At 48.4% G+C, this 13,916-nt stretch overlaps 1 protein-coding gene across 8 annotated transcripts in view; it reads right to left on the reverse strand.

Moving 5' to 3' along the window:
* CHD6 (chromodomain helicase DNA binding protein 6) overlaps positions 1 to 13,916 on the reverse strand; it is a 92,330-nt gene that overhangs the window by 55,716 nt on the left and 22,698 nt on the right. The window lies entirely within an intron of this gene.

A 13,916-nucleotide genomic window follows, 5' to 3' on the forward strand; every position in this document is an offset into this window, starting at 1 on the left:
AGGGGTCATTTCTAAGCAACTCCTGCACAGCAGGCCTGATCAGAGGGCCTGTAGTTTCAAGTCCAGCTCTTAGCAGCACCTTAGTGCCAGAGGCGACCAGGTCCCCACACTTTTCTCCCCAGTGGATCAATGAGGGGTCTGTGGCAATGCAGCACCATGATGTGACAGCTACAGCTGGTCTGAAGTTGTGCAGATAAATCGGCCATAACAGACACCAACTCAATCAGACTAAGTTCCCTAGAGAACAGAAGTAAACAAGTCCTTCGGTATGATAACAATAGGTCGGATTCAAATTCAAACAGGGGCCCCAGGCAATCCCATTTAATTATGAATGCAGACATATCATTGGCCAGTGAGCTGGGTGGTGCTAAGATCCCAACCAATCAGGTGTGTAAGCACAGGAAATTTTGAAGCCCCTATAAACGGAGGCACCCAACATTAAACTTTGGCTGTTGTCGCATGAACTTTGGTGTGTTCTGAGGTGTGCCTCTCTCCAAAACTGTGACAAGTGGTGACCTCCAACAGGATACAACAGCTGCCACGGGTAGAGCAGGGAGACAGAGGGCAGCAGGGAAAGCTGCCTTCAGCCTGTAGAGCTGCGGAGAGTGGAGGGCAGAGCTATGGTAGTCCCAGCGGAGCAGCAGGTATAGCTTTGAGCAGCGTGGAAAGCTGCGAAGAGCAACGGGAAAAGCCGCTTTGGTCCAGACCCTTTGTAAACAGAAGAAGCCGCCAGGAAATATGGGAGTATGGGCTTCGGTAGAAGAAGACCCTGTGGTAAAGGTATGGACCCTCTTTTTATTTGAATGAGAGGTAAATGTTGTGGAACAGGCTCTGGAAGCCTGGATATGGATGTTATAAAGCCCTGGGAGACTTGTGGAAGAGGCTCTGGAAACTGCTACAGACACTATGGACGTTATAAAGCCCTGGAGACTTGTACTGGACTTGATGGAACAGTTAAAAGTCGAGTGGGATGCAAGGACGATGGTGGGGATGCTGCAGGCTCCACCCACTGAGGCATGCAGCAAAGACAGGGCACTGGGCGAGGCAGCAGGAGGCAGGGGTGCCACACCGGGTGCGTGGGACAGGAGGATGGGCAAGACAGCTGCATCGTGCCGCCAAACTATGCCACACCACGAAGCCGCCCCATGCCGGGACGCCTCAACCAGCGGAGAGTGCCGCAGCTGAGCCAAGCCGCTGCGATGCTGTGCCAAGCCACTGCGAAGCCACATCAAGTCATGAAGCCACATCTGCTGCTGCGCCGTGCTGTGCCACTGTCAGGCGAGCACTCTGCAATCATGCCTGACCGCGCTGGCTCTACAGCCACACCGCAGTGGCATGCGGCCCTCGCAGAACTGAAGCGCTCTGCAGCCACCCCAAGCACGCACACCAAAACGTCCTTCACCACCACAGACACGCTTGCACTGCCTCCTCCCAGGGTTGATTGGCTTGGGTCTGAAAGCTTCCACTGGGCACGCCCACTAGCCGCTACGACTCGAGCGCGGACCCTGGAGATACATCACCATAGATACCCAGAGGCCATATCAACGTCCTTCCTGGAAGTAGCAGCAGGATGGAGGATCCCAAAGTCCCAGTGCCACGAGCGTTGCCGTCACCACTACCAGAGTTGGAACCGCCCCTTGTACACACACTGGTAAGGGACTCGACATACACACAAGACATAACACCTTTGCTGCTACCGAGAGAGCCCTGTGCTGCAATTTTCCATTTGACCCTGGCGGGTCCAGCCGCACCAAGTGATGCAATCTTGGGGAGGCCTGAACAGCCGCCACTACACTGGGACAAGGGAAGCCTAGTCAGCGGAGGACAGCGACCTTCTCCTGCCCTCCATGCAACGCACCTTCGCGGTCACGAGGCTGCGCCGCCACCGCCGCTTGGGGGTAAGGCACGGCCCCAGTCTGCGCCGCTCCAGCCAGCCGCTGCTGACGAGCCAGTGCTGCGACTGCGGTCTCCATCCCAGCCAGCACCGAGGCCGCGGCCCCCAGGGCGGGGGGGGATTCTCCAGCCACAGCCGCAATCCCATTCCTGCTTCCTGCAGCAGCAAGAAGAGGCAGCAGCACAGCCGAGTGGTTACAGCCGCGTTGGGGAGACACCGAGATTGAGGGGGGTGGCAGGCAGGGCCATCCAGCCACCGCAGCCCACTGTAGCCACCCACCGTGGCCGTGCAGACACCCAGCATGCAGGGCAAACCCAGAAAGTCTTCCCACGGAATTGAGACACATTAAAAAGCTCCTTTGGTAAGGTTTTCAGGAATTGGACAGGACAAATGGTTGCCATGGAGACAGGCGCCCATTCTAATATTAGTTTCTGTATATACCTATGACAGGTTTAGTCCTCATGTTATGATTGGCAGCACTGGATCCTTTCCTTTTCAAATGTGTATTAGAATTTCAGCAGAAAACTGTGTAATATTTAAGGATTGTAACTTAATTTAATAATTATTTTCTGTATAGAACTCATAGTAATTTTCCAGGTTGTTTTTACTCTCCAAAGAAAAAGAAGCATTAAGGTATTTATTTTTCTCTTCTAAAAATCTTAGTTTCAGTTATGGGATTTCCAAATCTAAATTAAGTTTTGTTCTTGGTCATTTAAAACTGTGCAAATATTTTATTCAAGGATGGGAGCTATTGCCTATTTTTATTTTATATGACAATTATCAAATCTATAGTTAACCAGCCAGACTGACAATATAAAGCTCTAAAGCTTAGAAGGCTATTGAGACAACACCAAAAGGAAACCATTAAATATGCTTGTAAGTGGAAAGCTTTATTATAAAGCTTAGAAGTTTGGAATGTTTTTCCCTGACTCTTCATAGTAAACTGTTTCTGAAAAGGAGTCATACTGATACATATACTCTATTCATACAATATTCAGGGTAATATTTACCTGGACTTCATCACCTTACAGTACTGATGTTTACTAATGGAGATACAGATGATAAAACCCAATATCTGACTGGACATACTTTGTAATAACTCTGGAAAAAGGCAACATAACACTTAGCTTTGCCACCTTCAATTTGATAAATAATCCTTCAAGAAAAAAAATATACCATGCAAAGTAAATCCCAAGGCACAGATTTCTAAATCCCTGTACTGCGCCATATGTCCCCTGCAATTAATGTCAGCCTACAAAGATAGCCTAGTATGGAGTCCCAAAACTATAAATCGTGGAAGTATAAAAACCTAGAATGAAAGTTTGAAATAAGTCCAGAATAGAAGAGACTGCTTTGTTCTTGAATTCGACCTTTTCTGTTATAATTATGCAATTCCTACAGCTATTATCCTTAAAGGTCTTGTAAAATTCTTAGTATTCCAAAGTCATGAATCAGAACATAAGATGATTACACAGGACACAAAAACTGTTGAATTTTTATTTCTATCTGCACAACACAAATATTTGGTATAGAGGACTAAAATTCATTACTGGTTTAAAATTAGATCAAATAGAATTTATTGCAGTCTTGCCATCTCTGGATTGCAGTGTTTGAAGTTTTAGTGGGGAAGACATTAGCATGTTGCTTTAAAGGAACTTTTCTTGCTAAGAATAAAGGGGATGCCTTTATTCCAACCGTATTGCTAATATTTTAATACTTTAATTTCAACCATATCTCTAATATTTCTCAGTGACATACCTTCTATAAACAAGTTACCCTGTGTTATAAATTCAATCTACCCTGTCAGTGACCCAACCAATTGCCCAGTGAAAAGAGGTGGCAATACATAGTATTGCCAGTCCCTTTGTGACAGCTTCCTGTTGCTTTCCTGCATCAGACAGAAGGCAACTTCACTGAGACATAGACTTTCTTAATATTTATGACATTTTAGAATTCAAAGACACTGTTTGTTTTAAATGTCCCCAAAAGAACACTCTAAGATCATGAAAGCAAACATAGAGGTACTAATTTGGTTTAGGAGGAAGGTGTTTGTGCAGTTGGATAACAGGTTGAATGTTTACATGTCTGAGTGGATTTATTATGTTTGTGCTCACCTTGTTTGAGACAATGAGTACAATGTGACCTGTGCATACCTGGCACCACAGTTTAAGATTATAAGCCTTGAAGGTGCAATGCTTTATTTGTAATCAAAGGGGAAATGTATCTAAATTTATTAGGATAAACAGTTACCTTGAAAATAGACTGATATGGAAACTTAACAACTTTAAGGAGTAAAATCCCAAGGTTATAAGGAAAATGTACGTATGCTTTTCATTGCTTTATAGTATCTTCTTTGACATAATTTGGTTTTTCTGAAACTTGACTTGTAAACCTGTAAATACATTCTAAGGGTCTTGTTAAATTTATTTCAAAGGTATGTGAGACAGCAGGAGTAGCAGTAACATTCTGCATTTCATTTCAACAATAATTGTTGGTTTTCTTTGTACATAACTCCTAGGCTACTAATTTCTTCAAAGTATGATTTAATTTATACAGAGGAATGTTATTGTTTTAGTCTACAACTTTTACCCAATATTTAGTTTTGCAAAATGAATGCTCATGGAAGTGCTGATTTGACAATTTTAAATACTGCAGCATTTAAAAGTAAACAGAGACCCAAACCAAAACGGACGCTTTATATTCACTTATCTAATGAGGTCCCATTAGTTAGGGTAGACTGAAGCCGAGATCTGAAACCTTTTCTACCAGATATTATTGTCCATATTTAATTAAGCCAGCATTGTGTTCACCACCTCTGCAAATGACAAGGATTATGTTAAATTAATACCAATTCCTCTGACTTCTGGGGAACCTGCAGTGTGTTTGAATGTTCAATCAATAGTCTGCTGGAGTAACCCAGAAGACGGATCTGGGGCACCCCAGCTCTTGTGGGAAGTAGCACTCTCTTCCTGCTCTCTGTTTTCATTCCATCATCAAAAGGCTGTCAAGTCCCTCAGAACCCTGGCAAGGCATGGGATGCCTTCTGTGCTCAATGAGGTCTCCCCACTACTGCCTTGTCCCAAAGAATCGCTCTGTGACACGTAAGTAACCTGGCACACCCCAAAGGTTTTTGCAGGCCAACCAACCTGCTGCTCTCAGAGCCAGAGCAGAACTTACACTACCAAAACAAGTTCCAAGCTGTAGGCTGAGCCCTGGCACCTAGGATTATAACTCTAAGGTGCCTGTGCATGTCTCCAGCTGATACAGCTGTGGGGACAGCGCCAGGACAGAATCCAGCATCACAGGACTCTCCCATAGCAAGAAAGCAGGACACTGGTAGCATCGATCTGCACTGCTCTGGGAACCACTGCATCTCACCAGTGCAGCTCTGTCCATCTTCAAGGCCTGGGGAAGGGCTACCGCCAGCCCAGAGAGACTGGGGGCATCTGTAGCCCTCTGCTCCTATCCAGCAGACCCAAGGTCCCACATGGAGCACACAGGAGGTTTCATTGAGACCCAAGAAATGCCAGGGAAGGAGAAAGGCTCAGACATTGTCTGTACAGCAGCAAAACTTCTGGCAAGATAAGGTCAAGATAAATACCTTGCTACGAGTTCCTCATCATGGGGCTAGACCAGGCTGGAAGTCTCTCACTGCGTGGCCACAAGCGGCCTATCTCTCAACTCTAGGTTTTCAGGACACTTTTTTTTTTTTTTAATAAAGAATCAAATAAAAAAACATATATTGTGGATCACACACATTGAGTGGCCTAGGCCCCAGCATACTCATTGCCTTTTGTAGTGTTAGCTCAGGCAGCTGCAGCAGCTGAACGAGGGCTGGAGGATGCCCAGACATTTAGTGCTGCAGTGAGCAGCTCAGCTTTGCTGCTTCCAGAGCCCAGCAAAGGGCTGCAGGGCCCTGCTGCCACCAGCCCTGGTGCTGTCACACAGCCCTGGCCCCTGCTCTCGTGGGCTGCTGTTCTGGCACCACTCCACCTGTTCCTTCCCAGGCACCCAGCACTCAGGCAGTGCAGGATCCCAAGGAAGTGGCACTGGGCTGGCAGGACAAAGGCTGCGGGCAGGGAAGAGCAGCCAGTGCCAGGAGCCAGCTGCCCACAGGAATGACCTTTAGCCTTGCTTCATGAGCCTCAGCAGCAACAGCAGGAGACCAAGCACAGCTTCTTCACCAGGACAGAGAACAGGCAGCTGGGCTCTGCCACACGTCCAGTGCTCCTAAGAGTGGCTGTGAGGGACAGGGATGTTCCTGGGCTCTCCAGCAGAAAGGAGAGCCAGGCCCCCACTGTCAAAGCAGCCCTCTGCCTGTACCCTGACATTCTTCTTCCCAGATGTCTTGGTTTTGCATGGCCTGGTTTTAGGTAGCAGGGGTGCCACAAAAGCTGCTGGAAGCTTCCAACATGTCTGGCAGAACCAGTCCTTGATGGCTCTGAAGATGGACATGCTGCTGGCCAAAGCTGGCCTAATTTGAGAGGTCGGTAACGCCTCTGTGATAACAGATTTAAGAGGAAAATCAAAACAAAGGTGCACAGTTTTTTCTTTTAGTCTGAGAAGAGGAAGAGGTGAGAACATGTGAGGGAAGCAACATGGTGACACCAAGGTCAGTGGAGAAGGAGGGGGAGGAGATGCTCCAGGTGCCAGTCAAGGTTCCTCTGCAGGCTGTGGTGAGGACCACGGTGAAGCAGCTGTGCCCCTGCAGCCCAGGGGGATTCACAGGGGATGCAGAGATCCACCCACAGCCCGTGGGGGAGATGCTCACGCTGGAGTGGGTGGATGCCTGGAGGAGGCTGTGATCCGGTGGGAGACCCGGTGGAGAGAGAGAGGGCCCCTGCTTGCAGGCTGGAGCAGCCTGTCCTTGGAGGACTGCACCCCGTGGACGAGTGACCCACGCTGCAGCAGTTTTGGGAGGACTGTGTGCCCGTGGGAGGGGCTCACGTTGCAGCAGTTTTGGGCAGACTGCTGCTCGTGAGATTGGTAAACCACACTGGAGAAATTCACAGAGAACTGTCTCCCACGGGAGGGACCCCAGGGTCTCATGTGGAAACAACTTCTCTCCCTGAGCAGTGGAAGAAAACCTTGAGTGATGAACTGACCAAACCCCCACACCCTGTTTCCTTGGACGGCTGGTGGAAAGGAGGGAGGGGTTGAGGGAAGAAAAGGTGTTTTAAGGGCTCATTTTATTTCTCATTATCCTCCTCTGACTTTGTTGGTAATAAATTTACCTTGTATCTCTAAGTTAAGGCTGTTTTGCCCTTGAAGTATTTCTCAGAGGCCTTATCTCAACTCATGAACCATTTGTTAATTTCTTTCTCTCTTCTGCCCAGCTGAAGCAGGAGAGGGTGAGCGAGCAGCTTTTGTGGGTGTCTGGTGTTGGGCCAGTGTCACACCCACCATACACCCCTGCATTTCCACAGAACTGGAGCCATCTCTCTAGATAAAATAAGGCTGGGATATCAGATCCAGAGGAGACAGTTTAACCTCAAGATCTGCTTAGTCTGCTCAAGGGTAGGAAGGCTCTACAGAGACACCTGGACAGACTCAATCAACAGACTGAGGACAACTGCATGAGGTTCAGTAAGGTGAAGTATCAGGTTCTACACTTGGGTCACAGCAACCCTCTGCAGCTCCAGGCTGGGGGAGGAGTGGCTTGAGAACCATTTGGCAGAAAGGGACTTGGGGGTGCCAGCAGTGTGCACAGGTAGCCAAGGAGGCCAGTGGGAAGAATAGTGTGGCCAGCAGGACTAGGGAAGTGACCAATGCCCTGTACTTGGCACTGGTGAGGCACCTTGAGTACTATGTTCAATTTTGGGCACCTCACTTCAAAAGGGGACAAAAGGACATTTTGGTCCTGGACCATGTGCAGCAAAGGGCAACATGGCTTGTGAGGGGTCTATAAAAAATGTTTTAGCAGGAAAGGCTGAGGGAGCTGGGTTTGTTCAGTCTCGAAAAGAGAAGGCTCATAGGGGGAACTCATAGTTCCCTCCAAGTCCCTGAGAGGACTTGTAGTGAGGTGGGGCTGGTCTCTTTTGCTGTGCCTGCAGTGAGAGAGTAAATGACCTTAAGTTGAGACAGGGGAGATTCAGGTTAGATATTAGAAAAAAATCACTGTTAGGGTGGTCAGGAACCAGAATAAGTTGCCAGGGAGGTGGAGTCACCATCCCAAGATGTATGTAAGAAGGGGCTAGATCGGGCACTGGGTGATGTCGTTTAGGGGTTACAGTGGTAGTGCTGGGCAGGCCATTGGACTTGATGATCTTAAACAGCTTTTCCAACTTTGATGATTCAGTGATTCTAACCAGGGTAGCCACTCCAACCATGTGTAAAGTCTTCCAAATGCAAGAAGAGGCCCTCCAAAGCCCCTACAGGTGTCAAGAGAAAGCCCTTTGTCTCCTGTTTGCATATACAGCTGGCTGCAGAGAGGGCACCTCGAGAGGATGGCAGCACCCCAGGTCCTCGCGGGGCTCTGGTCCAGCTCCCAGGATGACGTGCCATTCCAGTGTGTGGAAGGCTCCTTTGAACTGTGCTGGCAGGGACCAGAGTCACTGCAGCCAGCTGTGACCCCAGACACCAGGGAACCTGTGGCATTTAACACACTGTACTATTCATAATGCTCAGTTGGTTGAAGCATGGTGTTAATAATGCCAAGGTTGTGGGTCCAATCCCCATACGGGCCATTCATTTAAGGGCTGGACTCAATGATCCTTGTGGTTCCTTCCAAGTCAGAATATTCTGTGATTCTGTGATAATCCTGTGGAGCAAGTATCTCTTCCCATCATCTCCTAGGGAACAAGCTGGGCAGGAGGAAAGGGACACAATCATGTCTGCCTGGTGCTGGTCTGCTTTTGCCTGCTGCATCCAGAGCATCCTGCCTGGCCTCAGAGCCAGGAACTAGTCCATCATCCTAAAGGGAAGCACACCACCTGCTAAGGAGCAGGAGCACCACTGCACTGCTATTCAGATATATATGCACAGAGAACCCCACTTAACAAGCTATTTCCATACTAATTAAGAATTTGCAGATTAAAGAGGAACTCTAATCTCAAATGAGACAGCCCAATTTTCTAAATAAGCTTATGGTTTTCATACGGAAATCAACATGTTCTCACCAGCACATCATGCAAGCACTGCAGGCTTACCGCCATGGTCACAAGTGGGGAGTTTTCATTCTCCATGCTCAAGTTTTTATGCTTTTTTACACCTTTTAATTGATGTGTGCCCCACCCCCATGCTGCCAGCCTGCAACACCCCTGCACCACAGGCATCAAGCACTTTCAGCAGCCAAGGACAAGTCCTCCATGAGGTCACGGCACAACCTCCTCAGCAAGCTCCTAGTGCCAGGCACCATGCACACATGGTGAGCACACCAACACTTCACACACTGGCAGGCTGACCAGACACTAGGAACTGTCTTGTTGCATTTCAAGAGACAAGCAGACAGTGCTGAAAGCTGTGCTTTGTCCCTCTCCGTGAGCAGCCCAAGTTGCTGCGGCACATCCTCTGCACAGCATCTGCTGCTAGCAATGACGTTTTCAGTTACACAATTTGAGGCACATTAGGTTAGTATCCTCCTCCCTTGGATTTATTTTTATTGTTCTGAAAACACAAGCTATCCTGACACCAGACTGAGTCCACATCATGCCATTATTTCATTTTGCTCTTGCTTGGGCTCCTCCAGGAGTCACAGCATCTGTGCAGAAGCCAAGAACATCAGCAGAAATTCCACAACTGAGCCAACACCAATCCAAGACTAAGCACTGACCATGTGTTCTCCCTCTTCTACCAGCCTTCCCATATGAGTGGCCAAAGTCTCCTCTGCAGCTGGAGGACTGATTTTCCCGGTTCAAAGGCTGAGGCTCACTAACATATGCTACCAGTATCCTCTGCACATGCACAGTACTCCAGCCGTGCAGCCCCAACACCAGTACCACGAGCACACTGTGAAAGCAACCACAGCTCCCTGGGAGGAGCAATCCTCTATCTCATTTGTACACACAGCTCCATCCAGTGCACGTCCTGCAGAGTGGTTCACCTCTGTTTTCCTTCAGAAATGAGAGAAGATCTTCTCAATATGATCTTCAGAGAAAAACGGGCACTGAAAATGAGCTGAGAGCAAAGGCACAGGAGAAGCCATAGTGGCTCTGACTAGTCAGTCTGTAAAGGGACAAGGTCTCCAGGGCTTGAGAAGAACTTTTAACAGGCATTGCAGAAACACGCTTGCCAAGTTGGGGAGAGGAGGTCAACATATGAAGAAAAAGGAATAAAGCTCCAGAGTGGTAACAGGGATAACAGGGTAACAGGGATATGTACCCAAAGGCATGTGCGAACTACTCCTCTCAGCCTGGCTTAGCCACAGTGCTTGCAGGACATCCGAGCTGGAGCCTTGGGAGTGCAGAGCCTCGGTCAGGGTGCGCTGCCTAGCACCCCCGCATGATATTAACTCATCCACATAAAGCAGAGATGAAGGAACACAATATTTGGAAGCCACAGCATTTGGGAGGTAGCACTGCCCTCTGGAACTGTCACAGACAGCTGTGAGCAGCCCCAAGGACTGTCCAGGACAAAGCCATCACAGATGGGCTAATGCTGAGGATGCTTTTCAAGATCACACCTGATGGAAAGACAGACTGCCATTGCCTACAACCTGTTGCATGCCAGAAGGAGAGGTGGATGTTGGCCAGACTTCCCACCATACATGTTTCTACACCAAAGTATCCAATTTCCTGCTTGCTCAACACCACCTGCTGAAAATCTAGCTCTGAGCAAACAAAACTTGTGCGCTTACTCTCAAGTGCAACCCGACTGTGCCCAGCATGTGCTGGGCAACATAAGCATAGCACCAAGGACTCAATTTGTACATGCAGCTGCTACACCACTACTAGACCAGGAAACTTGTGCTCCAACAGTCACCCAGCAGAATGAGAGCACTCAGATGAAGCCAAGCCAGGAGATGTTCTGAGCACCCTTCTACATATGGTGAGAGCAGGTATCAAGTGCATGGCACCCAAAGAATAGCTGGATTCAGTTCAGAGCACAACGAACAGGTACTAATGCACAGCCCAAGTGCAGGATCCCAGCAAGCAGGACTCATGACTGATAGGACTCACTACAGGGTCTTGCTCTGCCCTGATACCTGCCCCTTGCTATCGCTGTCCTGGGTGTCCCACAGGTTCCTTTAGCAACCCAAAGCAGTGTACACTTCTGCAAACACAGCCTCACACATGCCAGGCAAGGATTTGACAGCTACACAGGCAACACATCCTTCCTGGCTCCTGAAGCATAGAAATGAAGCAAGAGGTGCTTAGACAATACCTTGACAGCATCAAACCTCCTCAAAGAGGCCAGCTCACATGAGCTGCAGTTCTCCTCACACCTTCTTCCATTTTTCTAAACCACTATGTTCTCTTGAAATTTGCTGCCCAGGTGACACCCCACCCTCAGTTCATGATTCTTCTACTCAGACATCTTCCAACAGCCAAGCTATGGCACCATTCAACACCAAAGCTCCTACTGGGGCTGTCCATATGTCACACAGCATGGTCCTGCTCCTCTGTGCTTCAGAGAGCTTCCTCTCTCAGCTCTGTCCCAAGCTCCTGTGAGGGACAGTGCTGGAAAAGGAAGTTTGGCTTTCTGCATCTTCCTCGCTTCTGTGTTTATATTATTTTATATTGTATGTTTATTTCTATCCTGTATAGGGCGCTAAAACGAGCAGACAGGCAGCCCCACGGAGCAAAAGCAGGAAGAATGCTGCACGTGATGGACCCCGGCTCTCCTGCTGCTCTGCATACTGAGGACTGTGCTTTCAGAAAGGCCAGCCTGAGGTCAGAGAGGGCTGAAGGTGGAAAAAACACAGTACTCACCCTCTCCGCATTCAATTCTCAGGAAAATCCAAAACAAAACTGCTTGGAGTGACCAGCAACTCCACATCCAAGTGCTGGCAAGGGCTGGCATGACTGAGCAAATGGGGCAAATTCAGGAGGCTGGGGAAGGCTAAGAGTAATCAGTACCGTAAGGAAGATCTCCTCGTCAGATCAGTTTGTCCAGCATGAAGGATGTTGGGACCCACTGCACCTCACTTGAGAGCACATTGCCAAGAGGAGGTACCCAGCCCTACCAAGAACAGCTTCCAGCCTCTTTGCTCCAATTGTGATGAGCTCCAATTGTGCTCTCCCAATGAGAAAGTATCCCTGGCTTTTTAACAAGCCTCTGGAAGCACATCCCTGGCCACGATGCCTGCCCAGAGCAAAGACCAGCCCAGGAGAACATTTCACCATCCTTCTGTGAGTCTGACTACCCAGCAGAGTTACCACAGCACCAGGCTAACCCAGCACACTTTGTTCTAAGGCCCATATTTGCCTCAAGAGCTGAACATGTCCAAAATATCACTGTTACCATCTGATCTGAGAATTCCTTGGGCCACAGTAGATTTGGTGAGAGGCATCTGTGGCAGCATCCTCTGAGCAGGTCCCAGTGTCCCCATGTGCACCCACTCCAGTGTGTCCCACACAGTCACTGACATGGTATATGAGGTCCACAGAGAAACCCCCAATGCTGCTGTGACCATGAGCCTGTAAAAAGCATTTTAAAGTCACAGTGCTGGAAGCAGGAAATCTAAGACAAACTGCCACAGGACACCAAGGAATTCGTAGTATGTAGTTTGCAAAAATAGTTACAATGCTAGCATGCCTGCAACTTGTCACAGCATGGAAACAACAGCTCTTCAGGGTCCCCCTTGGCCCACAAACAGATCTCAGAGAACCTCAGACACATCCCACAGCAATCTCAAATCCACAACTCAAAGAAATCCCCTAATTTAATGCAATGTGCATATTCTTGGCCAGGTTTTGAAACTTTAAAGACAAAAGAATCTCAAGCAATACTCGGCTAATATTGATTAAATTGACATACAACATAGTTAGCAGTCTGTAACCACAGCAAGTAGCATTCATTGTTTTGCTACTTCAATATGGCTGGGAAGATGCCGCAACACACACCTCCTTTCCTGCAGGCTGAGAGCAACTAGAAGGAAATCCTGATGGATCAGCTCCAGCTGCACAAAGCTCCTAAACAAATACTAATGTGTCAGCCCAACAACCTTGCATCCAAAACTGCCAGTGTTTAAATTGCCACAGAAGAATAAATAATTTCTAATATTTATCACCTTGTGTGACAACAGTGAAGGTTGCCCAGATCCAGATCATTTGGGGAATAGCACCACAAGTGAGCCTGCACCGGTGGGGACATAAACTGCAGGAGAGTATCCACCACAGCCAGCCCTGCACTGAGGGCTGCTAACAGAGCTCCTTCCAGAACCCAGCCTGGGTCCCCCAACCCAGGACCCTGCCCAGGCCAGCTGTTAGCTCTGAGAATAGCTCAGGTCAGCTGCAGAGGATCAAATAACTGCCCCAGGGATAGGAAATACCAACTATTTTCAGTTTTCTGAGAGCACTGTTGGGCCAGGGGAGGCAGGGTGCTGGCCACCCAGCCTGGGAGGAGGATGGCCTGACAGCTTGTTATACACTCTCATTGTTGCTTATCCCAAGGAAAGAAAAAGGTTTCCAAGAAGTTTAAACCTCAGACTTGCTTTTTTGAAACCATTTTCCAGACTGCAGTTTTTAGAGGAAAATATAAAATACACAAATTTTCCACCCAAGGTTCAATTCTGATTTGTCCCACCTCTCTTTGCAGAGCAGCAAGGGGGCAGGCGCAGCCCCTGTGCAGGGGGCACACAGCACTGCTGGCCAAGGCTCTGAAGGAGAGCCTGGATAAGAGCTCATACCCCTCATCCCACACACTCAGCAATGTGCTCTTGGCTCCTTTTCCACCAAATCTTCACAGGGTACCTTTAAAAGCCACATGAGATCTCTAAAACTGTTTTACAGGCTGAAAAACTGTTTGTGTCCATAAAGAAGTTCCTTATGGCAGCATGAGATGTCACCTCCAGACTCTACTGCTTCCACGCCAGAGAAGCAGCAGAAGCATCTGCTGCCCACCTCTCAAAGCAGCACCGCCC

Source organism: Vidua macroura, chromosome 17 (assembly GCF_024509145.1).
Source record: "Vidua macroura isolate BioBank_ID:100142 chromosome 17, ASM2450914v1, whole genome shotgun sequence".
NCBI lineage: Eukaryota > Metazoa > Chordata > Aves > Passeriformes > Viduidae > Vidua > Vidua macroura.